The sequence below is a fragment of the Panthera onca genome, chromosome B1 (genome assembly GCF_046562875.1).
Source record: "Panthera onca isolate mPanOnc1 chromosome B1, mPanOnc1 haplotype 2, whole genome shotgun sequence".
In the NCBI taxonomy this organism is placed as follows: domain Eukaryota; kingdom Metazoa; phylum Chordata; class Mammalia; order Carnivora; family Felidae; genus Panthera; species Panthera onca.
The window spans coordinates 177,141,365-177,153,052 of record NC_138342.1 but is presented as its reverse complement, the minus strand read 5'-3'; the positions used below and the strand labels follow the sequence as shown (position 1 = coordinate 177,153,052).

Below are 11,688 nucleotides of genomic sequence, written 5' to 3'. Positions count from 1 at the left end.
ATTTCTGCTTTTAGTTTTTGGGTTTCAGATTTAAAGAGGTTTTCTCATATGCTTTTTTCAGTAGATTTCATTCATTATGAGAGTATAGACTTACAATTTTCTTCTGCTTCATGGCTGTTTTCCAGGAGGGGAATTTCCCTCAGTTGATTTGCATGCAAGTTCATTTCCTGATTATCTGACATATTCCTCTGTAAATTTCACTTTCTTTTTGTTCATTTTTGTGATATTTCCGCATTTTAGAAGATTCCTAGTTTAATTCCTTTTCGGCTTACAAACGTCCAGGTACTTCAGTGGGGTTTTGTTGGACTCTTTTAGTGGTGGGGGAAGAGCCTGCAAGGCTTCCAGTTTTTTGTTGTTTTTTTAAAATCTGGAACGCTTCACGAATTTGTGTGTCATCCTCGCGCAGGGGCCGCGCTAATCTTCTCCATATCGTTCCAATTTTAGCATATGTGCAGCTGAACCGAGCTCGGCTTCCAGTGTTTTTATTCTCTTTTGTCTTATAGGACACAAAATTTCTCCCTTTTTCTTCTTTTCCCACTTACCACTTGAATTCCCAAAGGTGATTCTTCCTTCTTTTTTGCCTCTTTCTCCCCTAGAAGCTTTTTTTCCCCAGAAGACTACCCTTTTAAATCAGGTTTTTCCTTTAAAATATAGTCAGGGTGGGGGTGGCCTGGGTGGCTCAGTCGATTGAGCGCAGACTTTAGCTCAGGTCCTGATCTCCCGGCTTGTGAGTTCAAGCCCCACGTCAGGCTCTGTGCTGACAGCTCAGAGCCTGGAGGCTGTTTCAGATTCTGTGTCTCCCTCTCTCTCTGCCCCTAACCCACTCACATTCTGTGTCTGTCTCTCTCAGAAATAAATAAACATTAAAAAAATTTTTTTTAATTATATATAGATATAGATATAGATATATAGATATATAGATATATAGATATATAGATATAGTCTGGGGGCTCCTGGGTGGCTCAGCCCGTTACTGCCAACTCTTGATCTCAGCTCAGGTCATGATCTCATGTTGGTGGGATCGAGCCCCATGTCAGCCCCGCACTGACAGCGTGGAGCCTGCTTGGGATTCTCTCTCTCTGTCTCTGCCCCTCCCCTGCTTGCTCTCTCTCTTTCAAAATAAATAAACTTTTTTTAAAAATAGAGTTTGTCCCTTTAAATTACATATCTGGTCCTCTTCTTTTTAGTCTATCTGGTCCTTTAAGTCCTAAATACTTTGAAATCCTTTCTCTGCTGTCATGTTCTGATCTACCCGGTTACCTTTTTAGGATTTTCTGACTTAGGGTAAATACAATCTTTCTGGTGGTCACTCCAATTCACGCACAGGCCTCTCCACTCGGGTCCCTCCTGTGTGTCTCACAGTTTCTCTCCGCCTGCCTTCGCTTGCCACTGAACCCCATGGGGTGAGAAGGGAACACATGGGCCACAGCACTGATACTTGTTGACTTTTCCCTTTTTACTCACAGTTACTTTACAGTTTCAACATTATTTATGTTCACGTTGACAAGTGGTTTTCATAGAATTTTTGTAGATAGAAAGTTATTTCATATTATTTGGGGAGCAGACCTGGGGAGGCTATTTACCTCACTGCACCCATTGTTTATAGCTCCCCTGAGTGATCATTTTAAAACCTTTTATTTGGGGCACCTGGGTGGCTCACCCAGTCAAGCTTCGGACTTCAGCTCAGGTCATGATCTCGCAGTTCATGGGTTCAAGCCCTGCATGGGGTTCTGTGCTGACAGCTCAGAGCCTGGAGTCTGCTTCGGATTCTGTGTCTCCCTCTCTCTCTGCCCCTCCCCCTCTCTCTGCTCCTCCCCCCACTCATGCTCTGTCTCTCTCTGTCTCTCAAAAAATAAACATTAAAAATAATAAAGAAAACGTTTTAGTAAAGCATAATATACATACCAGAAGTACACATAGCGTTGGTATGCAACACAATAAACTTGCCCAAACTGAACACATCCATATATCCAGCCCAAGACCAAAGGAAGAAACTTACAAATACCACAACCAACCCATGCTCCTTCACTGGGTATCCTCCCCCCAAAGGTAACCACAGCACAGATGAGTCTTCCCTGGCTTTCACATTCTAGAAATGAAATCATATGGCAGGTGCTCTTATGCATCTGGCTCCTGTGATCACGTTTAGGAGATTCATCCACGTTTTTCATTCTTGCTGCTAAATACTCTTCCACTTGTGAGTGTGTCACAATTTATTTACCCATCCTATGACTTGAGGATAATTTCAAGTTTTTGGCTAATTTGAATAGTATTGCTGTGAACATGCTTATACACGCCCTTTGGTGAATACATGCAAACATTTCTGATGAGTATATACCTAGGAATAAAATTGCTTGGACCAGCAGTATATAAAAACCCCTCCTGTTGTTGCACGCACATCCTTGTCAAAATATGGTATTGTCTGTCTTTTTTATGTGATCTATTCTGATGGTATGTAGTCATATCTCATTGTGATTGAGCGTCTATTCACCTTTTATTGGCCATTTGGTTCTCCTGTTTTGCAAAATTCTCCTTTGGTTATTTTTCTTCTGCTAGTATTTCACTTTAGAGGAAAGAGACCTTTTACCGGGTGACCAGTGATTTCATCATGTTCACAAAACAAATTAGTCATAGAGTAAAAGACCAAAACCAACAGCTCTGGATTCTCTAGGCATTTTGTTTTGTTTTGTTTTCCTACCAGAATAAGAAGTTTGGGGTGAATCCTGTTAGTATCTGGTAGTCATTTAAAGTTTTTAAGCTGGCTAATGACATGGCATTGGTGAATTAAATAGGCAAATCTCAACCTGGTGGGTGGAATGGATTATAGAAAAGTGAATCTATGGGTAGATAAACCACTTAGACGACAAATAGAACATGCAATACAAGCAGGAAGAGACACAGTAAGATTGCAAATAAGAGATAAATCAGAGAGAAAGTGGAAAGAAAACTTTTACAGAACGAAAGAATTCTCTAACCATTTTGTAAGCTCTAGAGACAAAAACAATGGCAACACAGACAGAATTAGGAAAATCCCAAGAACGGGTTATTGGGGATGGGGAGAGCATGAGTTTGGTTTTAAATGCAAAGATTTTGACATGTCAGCAGGACATTCAAAGTATCCAAGAGACAACTGAAAAACCAGAATTTTACGCTAAAGTTAGAGATTTGTGAATCATCTGTAAAGAAGTGACATGAGAATGGAGGTCATGTAGAAAAAGAAGACTGTAGAACAGAGAGGAGAAATTGCCCCCCCCCCCCCATTCAATGGATGGGAAGAATTCAAGGAAGAAGTCAGAGAAGAGGAGCTAGACAGGTAAGAGGAGGACAGAGGAGAATTAGACAGAATTATGGCAAGAGGCTCCAAGAAATTAAAAAAAAAATTTTAAGCAGGAGATGGTCAACATGAAACCTCAGAGAAGCAAAATAGCATGAGATCTGGTGGAGGAGAAAAGCCTGCTGAGTGTAGCATGTAGCTGTCATTGGCGTCAGTGGAGAGAACAGTACTGCACTAGAGATGAAGGACGTATCATAAGACATTGGTAATGTCGATAATCATAATCATAATCAACAATACAACTCACAATATATTGATAGAACTCTATCAACGGCTTCAACTGTGAAAAGAATTAGCAGGAAAAGAAAAGGCAGTCAACTGAAAACTTTTTCCAAATGGAGGACATCTGTGCTTTATTTCAGTCAGACAGAAAGATGCCCCAAAAAGAGAGCTTCACTGATAATGTTAGAAAGCAAAGGAATAACTGCAGTCATGAAGCTCAAGAGGTTAACGAGATTTGGAATACTCCTTATGAGGAGAATTAGTAAGGAATTAAGGATTTCTGCTTCTGAGAGGAAAAAAAATCCTGAAAATCTTTCTTCTATGATGCTGCATAAAATATTAGAAGCATTCTTTAAAAGTGTAGGTGAGCTTGTAAGAATATAAAATTCTCAGTTGCCGGGAACAAGAAGTTCCTGAAAACCAGAAAGGGAAGCCATCCAATTGGCATCACTCTGCAGGGCTGGAGGAAGGGGGAACACTTGTTTCAAGTACCCTAGGGGTTTTGATATTTTTATCAATGATGGAGTTAGAATTCAACTTCTGCCCCAAGCTAGGACCTTTGAAAGATCCACTTTCATGAAAGGTGGATTAGGGGAAGAAACAAATCAACCAGAAGCACAGAGACAGCTGAAAAAAAAGTTGTCTGTTTCAGGCCTAACCTTGAGTGGAAAAAATATCCTCCCCTACAAATGTATATATCTGAGTCTAGGCCACATACTAGCCACATGATGCGCTAACCCTCAACCCAAGAAATCAATATAAAAATATGTCCCAGGTCATCAATACCCTGGAATATTAATGTCAAACAACTCTGAAAGGCTGTGTCCCCAATCCTGGCCACATAGGAGTCCCACAGATGAATTACCAATGAAGATACACTTAAGCTCAATAACTGGAAATACATGAGCAATATTTTATAAAGGCACTGCAAATCTACAGGGTTAGGTCTTCTATAAATTCATACAAATAATCTGAATAAAACTAGAAAATAATTATGTTTAAAATGGTTACAGACAAAAAATAAAGAAGTAAATTTTTAAATGATTAAAGACATAAAAAGATATGATAAAAGCTTAAGAGCAGTATACTGTTTAAAAATTACAACCAGGAAAGAAAAATCAGAAAGAAGACACACTGAATATAAATAAGTAAAATTTCTAGGAATTTCTAGGAATAAAATATATGTATGTATATATATATATACATGCATATATATATATATACATATATATATATATATATATAGCCATTGAAATTATAAAAATTCAGCAAATGCATTAAATAGCAGAGTCAACATAGAACAATCCAGAATTGATGTACACAAAGATAGATCTGAGGAAATTACTCAACATGAATCTCAAAGACACACACAAAAAGGATGAAAATATCAGGCAGAGGTTAAGAGACAGAGGACAAAATGAGAAGGATGAACATACACCTAAATAGAGTTCTAGAAAGGGATTCAACCAAAAGAAATATGGAATAGGTTTTATTTTTTTAAAGACCCAAATGAATCTAAAAACCTTGACTTTTTAGTTGTTCACATTGGAACAACTGCACACTAACTCTTCCCTGATTATTCTAATCTACATTCTTCCCTTTTTTCTCTGAAGTTCTTTGGTAATTACAATCCACACATCATGAGGTACCATCTAATTACATACTGTCTTGCTGACAGTGACAATGGCTTCACACATGCTAGTCATATCTCCCTAACTAAACTGTAGAAATCCTACAAAGAGGTCATGTCTTATACTTCTCTTGTATTTCCTAAGATGCCAGATATTATTTACTCCAAATTAGAATTCCATGATGGAAGTAATAGAATTCAAGGTAAAAAACCTATATTTTAATCCTTTGATATGTACTTTATTTTAATAAAGGCATATTCATTTATCTATTTTATAGACAAGACATATCCAAGAACACACACATTTCAACTCTGGCTAAGCAAGAGTTTAAGCTCAGCTTAAACTTTAGTTAAAAAATCCTTTAAGTATTTTGCACCCACCAAGTTTGCATGCTGAGCATATTTTGTAAATCAAACTATAAATAGCTATAATAAATGTCATATGTAAATTGATCTATTTTCAAGGTTTCTGAGTACAACAGAGGATCTGAATAAGTTTTTGAATGGCTGACAAACACTTTTTTCTGCTTTTGCATTTGGATATCTCCCAAAGAACTGAGCAAATTTCCCTAAAACTCCATCCACCATTCTCTGTAAGATTAAAAATGGACATTAGAAAATTCACTTCTTAAAATGGCAATTAATTAAGAAAGTCAATGGCAATAAAAATTAATGGCTTGAGCTGGACATGTGGCCCCTACATTTCACATGGCTTCATTCCAATGACACAATAAAGAATGCAGGACTGTTACGTAAAAGAATAACCAGTGGAAAATGTGCATAGACCCACAATTCATAATGTCACATCACTGCTGCATAGAAATTCATTTCAGCATAGAAATTCATTATTAGAACATAACTTGAGGTTATCCCAAAAAAATAATCTATACTTTCTTCATAACCTCTAAAATAACTTAATAAAAGCAAATCAGATCTTAAAAAGGCTTCTACAACATTAAAATAACCGGATTCAGGGGCGCCTGGGTGGCGCAGTCGGTTAAGCGTCCGACTTCAGCCAGGTCACGATCTTGCGGTCCGTGAGTTCGAGCCCCGCGTCAGGCTCTGGGCTGATGGCTCGGAGCCTGGAGCCTGTTTCCGATTCTGTGTCTCCCTCTCTCTCTGCCCCTCCCCCATTCATGCTCTGTCTCTCTCTCTCCCAAAAATAAATTAAAAACGTTGAAAAAAAAAAAATTAAAAAAATAACCGGATTCATTCATAACATAGCTTTATCCCCTGTGTCATGTAAAGATTGATTACTGAAAAAAAGGGGTGCCTGGTGGCTCAGTCACTTGAGCGTCTGGCTCTTGATTTTGGCTCAGGTCATGATCCCGGGGTCGTGGGATTGTGCCCCATGTTGGACTCCGTGCTGAGTGTGAAGTCTGCTTAACATTCTCTCTCTCTCTCTCTCTCTCTCTCTCTGCCCTTCTACTCCTCTCCCTTGCTCTCTCTCTCTCTCTAAAATTGAAAAACAAGAAAGATTGATTACTGAACAGGGACAATATACTGGCCAAGAGAAAAACTGGCCTAAAGAAATTAATAGATCAGGATATAAGCCAGCAAACTTAGAGAACAAAACACAGAGATCTCCTCTCAGTCTCTGTCTTCCACCAATACAACACACACACAGGGGCACATGCACACGCACACACACATGCACACGTACACATATATACGCAATTCAAGCCAAAAGAAAGAGATCTTCAGAGTCCAAGACAGGAAATGACAGTGCAGCAGTGTCTCAGCTGACTGGGGCATTGGTTTAGTTTGCTTGCTCCCCAAAAAACAAACACAGCTGGAGACATAAGGCCAAATCCTACATGTCCTTTGCTAATCAGGGCAGTTAATTCTCTGTAAAGGCACCCACTTTTGTGGGAAGAGGGCTGAAGAGGGTAAAAGTTTGGCCTCCCATGTTATATTGAACCTACAAGTTGTCTTGGCCAAAGTCTAAAATAAAACCCTAAATTCTAAATGAAACTATACATGATATTACACTAATATGAAGACCCTCAACTATCCAGGCATCCAGCTCCTGGGGCCACAGAACTAGAGGTAGATATGCAAATCAAGCAGTGCATGTGAAATCAACTTGCTCCCTGCTCTGTTTATCTAGAACAGATTGCCATGTTTACAGTCTCCCATTGAGTAAGGATTTTTAGCCATGAAATTTTCCAACTGAAATCTGCCTCACTCCTCCTGAGTAACAACCAAAGGCTCCCTCACCAAACTTCTCCTTAGGGATCTCTGGGTCTTAATTCCATCAAAGAGTTCAGTCTTCTCCATCTGCTCACCATCTTATTTGTTAAGGGCCCAGACTTCTAACTCAAGGGAGGAAGTCTAATTAGTCAGAGAGTAGAGGGACCTTGAACAAGTCAGCCTGGAGGCTGGGGGCCTTGAGTGCATCTTGAGTAAGAAAAGCCTCAGTCCCACTGTGCCTTTCACAGGAAACTGACAATTAAGGGCTCCGGACCCTTGGGGAAAAGAGGCCTATGCACTCATTCTCTTTTCAAATCATTCTCCTTTGAAAACCAGATCCCAGAAATGTCACCTTCAAACCCAGCAGAAATTATAAGATATCTCCTGGTGACTTCAAGTCTTAGAGACCCTGTTGGAACCTGTTCAGAGGTACCCCTGAGGCATTTAGAGAGACAGGAACAGAGTTTCTTATCCTAAGAAACCTAAATATGTCCTGCATAAGCAAGCTTTCAATTAAGCTTAACACTTCTCTGTCAACCCAAGACCCTCAAAGGTACTTGGGGAAAAATTCATCTTTTACAATAAATCATCTCTGGATCATTGGGTTTTTCCAACCTTATAATTTAATTTTTTTAATATTTATTTATTTTTTATTAACTTTATTTTTTTTAATTTTACATCCAAATTAGTTAGCATATAGTGGAACAACGATTTCAGGAGTAGATTCCTTAATGCCCCTTACCCATTTAGCCCATCCCCCCTCCCACAACCCTTCCAGTAACCCTGTGTTTGTTCTCCATATTTAAGAGTCTCTTCTGTTTGTCCCCCTCCCTGTTTTTATATTATTTTTGTTTCCTTCCCTTATGTTCATCTGTTTTGTCTCTTAAAGTCCTCATATGAGTGAAGTCATATGATATCTGTCTTTCTCTGACTAATTTCACTTAACATAATACCCTCCAGTTCCATCCATGTAGTTGCAAATGGCAAGATTTCATTCTTTTTTGATTGCCAAGTAATACTTCGCTGTGTATATATATACCACATCTTCCTTGACCATTCATCCATTGGTGGACATTTGGGCTCTTTCAATATTATGGCTATTGTTGATAGTGCTGCTATAAACATGGGGGTGCATATGTCCCTTCGAAACAGCATACCTGTATCCGTTGGATAAATACCTAGTCGTGCAATTGCTGGGTCATAGGGTAGTTCTATTTTTTGTTTTCTGAGGAACCCCCATACCATTTTCCACAGTGGCTGTACCAGTTTGCATTCCCACCAACAATGCAACAGAGATCCTCTTTCTCTACATCCTCGCCAACATCTGTTGCTGCTTGAGTTGTTAATATTAGCCATTCTGACAGGTGTAAGGTGGTATCTCATGGTGGTTTTGATTTGTATTTCCCTGATGATGAGTGATGTTGAGCATTTTTTCATGTGTCTGTTTGCCATCTGGATGTCTTCTTTGGAGAAGTGTCTATTCATGTTTTTTGCCCATTTCTTCACTGGATGATTTGTTTTTTGCGTGTTGAGTTTGATAAGTTCTTTATAGATTTTGGATACTAACCCTTTATCTGATATGTCGTTTGCAAATATCTTCTCCCATTCTGTCAGTTGCCTTTTAGTTTTGATGATGGTTTCCTTTGCTGTGCAGAAGCTTTTTATTTTGGTGAGGTCCCAGTAGTTCATTTTTGCTTTTGTTTCCCTTGCCTTCAGAACGTGTTGAGTAAGAAGTTGCTGTGGCCAAGATCAAAGAGGTTTTTGCCTGCTTTCTCCTCGAGGATTTTGATGGCTTCCTGTCTTACATTGAGGTTTTTCATCCATTTTGAGTTTCTTTTTGTGTATGGGGTAAGAAAGTGGTCAGGTTTATTCTTCTGCATGTCGCTGTCCAGTTTTCCCAGCACCACTTGCTGAAGAGACTGTCTTTACTCCATTGGATATTCTTTCCTGCTTTGTCAAAGATTAGTTGACCATACGTTTGTGGGTCCATTTCTGGGTTCTCTATTCTGTTCCATTGATCTGAGTGTCTGTTCTTGTGCCAGTACCATACTGTCTTGTTGATTACAGCTTTGTAGTATAGCTTGAAGTCCGGGATTGTGATGCCTCCTGCTTTGGTTTTCTTTTTCAAGATTGCTTTGCTATTTGGCATCTTCTCTGGTTCCATACAAATTTTAGGATTATTTGTTCTAGCTCTGTGAAGAATGCCTGTGTTATTTTGATAGGGATTGGATTGAATATGTAGATTGCTTTGGGTAGGATCGACATTTTAACAATATTTATTCTTCCTATCCAGGAGCATGGAATCTTTTTCCAATTTTTTGTGTCTTCTTCAATTTCTTTCATAAGTTTTCTATAGTTTTCAGTGTATAGTAAATCTAACCTCTCTGGTTAGATTTATTCCTAGGTATTTTATGGGTTTAGTGCAATTGTAAATGGGATCGATTACTTGAATCTCTTTCTATTGCTTCATTGTTGGTATATAGGAATGCAACCAATTTCTGTGCATTGATTTTACATCCTGCAACTTTGCTGAATTCATTAATCGGTTCTAACAGTATTTTGGTGGAATCTTTTGAATTTTCCATATAGAGTTTCGTGTCATCTGCGAAGAGTAAAAGTGTGACCTCCTCTTGGCCGATTTGGATGTCTTTTATTTCTTTGTGTTGTCTGATTGCAGAGGCTGAGACTTCCAATACCATGTTGAAAAACAGTGGCAAGAGTGGACATCCCTGTATTGTTTCTCCTTAGGGGGAAAGCTCTCAGTTTTTCCCCATTGAGGAGGATATTAATGTTAGGTTGTTCATATATGGCTTTTATGATCTTGAGGTATGCTCCTTCTATCCCTACTTTCTTGAGGGTTTTTATCAAGAAAGGATGCTGTATTTTGTCAAATGCTTTCTCTGCATCTATTGAGAGGATCCTATCATTCTTGTCCTTTCTTTTATTGATGTAATGAATCACGTTAATTGTTTTGTGGATATTGAACCAGCCCTGCATCCCACTTGGTCATGGTGAATAACATTTTTAGTGTATTTTTGAATCGTTTGGCTGATACCTTGAGGATTTTTGCATCCATGTTCATCAGGGAAATTGGTCTATAGTTCTCCTTTTTAGTGGGGTCTCTGTCTGATTTTGGAATCAAGGTAATGCTAGCTTCAGAGAATGAATTTGGAAGTTTTCCTTCCATTTCTATTTTTTTTGGAACAGTTTCAAGAGAATAGGTGTTAACTCCTCCTTAAATGTTGGTAGAATTCCCCTGGAAAGCCATCTGGCCCTGGACTCTTGTTTTTTGACAGATTTTTGATTACCAATTCGATTTCCTTACTGGTGATGGGTCTCTGTTCAAATTTTCTGTTTCTTCCTGCTTCAGTTTTGGTAGTGTATATGTTTCTCGGAATTTGTCCATTTCTTCCAGATTGCCCATTTTATTGGCATACAATTGCTCATAATATTCTCTTAGTATTGTTTTTATTTCTGCTGTGTTGGTTGTGATCTCTCCTCTTTCATTCTTGATTTTATTTCTTTGGGTCCTTTCCTTTTTCCTTTTGATCAAACTGGCTAGTGGTTTGTTGATTTCATTAATTCTTTCAAAGAACCAGCTTCTGGTTTCATTGATCTGTTCTACTGTTTTTTGGGTTTCAACAGCATTAATAATTTCTGCTCTAATCTTTATTATTTCCTGTCTTCTGCTGGTTTGGTGTTTTATTTGCTGCTCTTGTTCCAGCTCTTTAAGGCATAAGGTTAGGTTGTGTATCTGAGATCTTTCTTCCTTCTTTAGGAAGGCCTGGATTGCTATATACTTTCCTCTTATGACCACCTTTGCTGTGTCCCAGAGTTTGGGTTGTGGTGTTATCATTTTCATTGGCTTCCATATACTTTTTAATTTCCTTCTTAATTGCTTGGTTAGCCCATTCATTCTTTAGTAGGATGTGCTTCAGTGTCCAAGTATTTGTTACCTTTCCAAATTTTTTCTTGTGGTTGATTTCGAGTTTCATAGCGTTGTGGTCTGAAAATATGCACGGTATGATCTCAATCTTTTTGTACTTGCTGAGGGCTGATTTGTGTTCCAGTATGTGGTCTATTCTGGAGAACATTCCATGTGCACTGGAAAAGAATGTACATTCTACTGCTTTAGGACAAAATGTTCTGAATATATCTGTGAAGTCCATCTGGTCCAGAGTGTCTTCAAAGCCATTGTTTCCTTGTTGATTTTTTGATGAGATGATCTTTCCATTGCTGTGAGTGGGGTGTTGAAGTCTCCTACTATTATGGTATTGCTATTGATGAGTTTCTTTATATTTGTGATTAA

General features: G+C 38.6%; 1 non-coding gene across 1 annotated transcript; it reads right to left on the bottom strand.

Annotated features, from left to right (window-relative positions):
- Nucleotides 1-361: 361 nt before the first annotated feature.
- Nucleotides 362-468, bottom strand: LOC132693413 (U6 spliceosomal RNA). Its single transcript, XR_009616799.1, has one exon. It is a non-coding gene; the product is annotated as a U6 spliceosomal RNA (small nuclear RNA).
- Between the last annotated feature and the right edge of the window lie 11,220 nt (nt 469-11,688).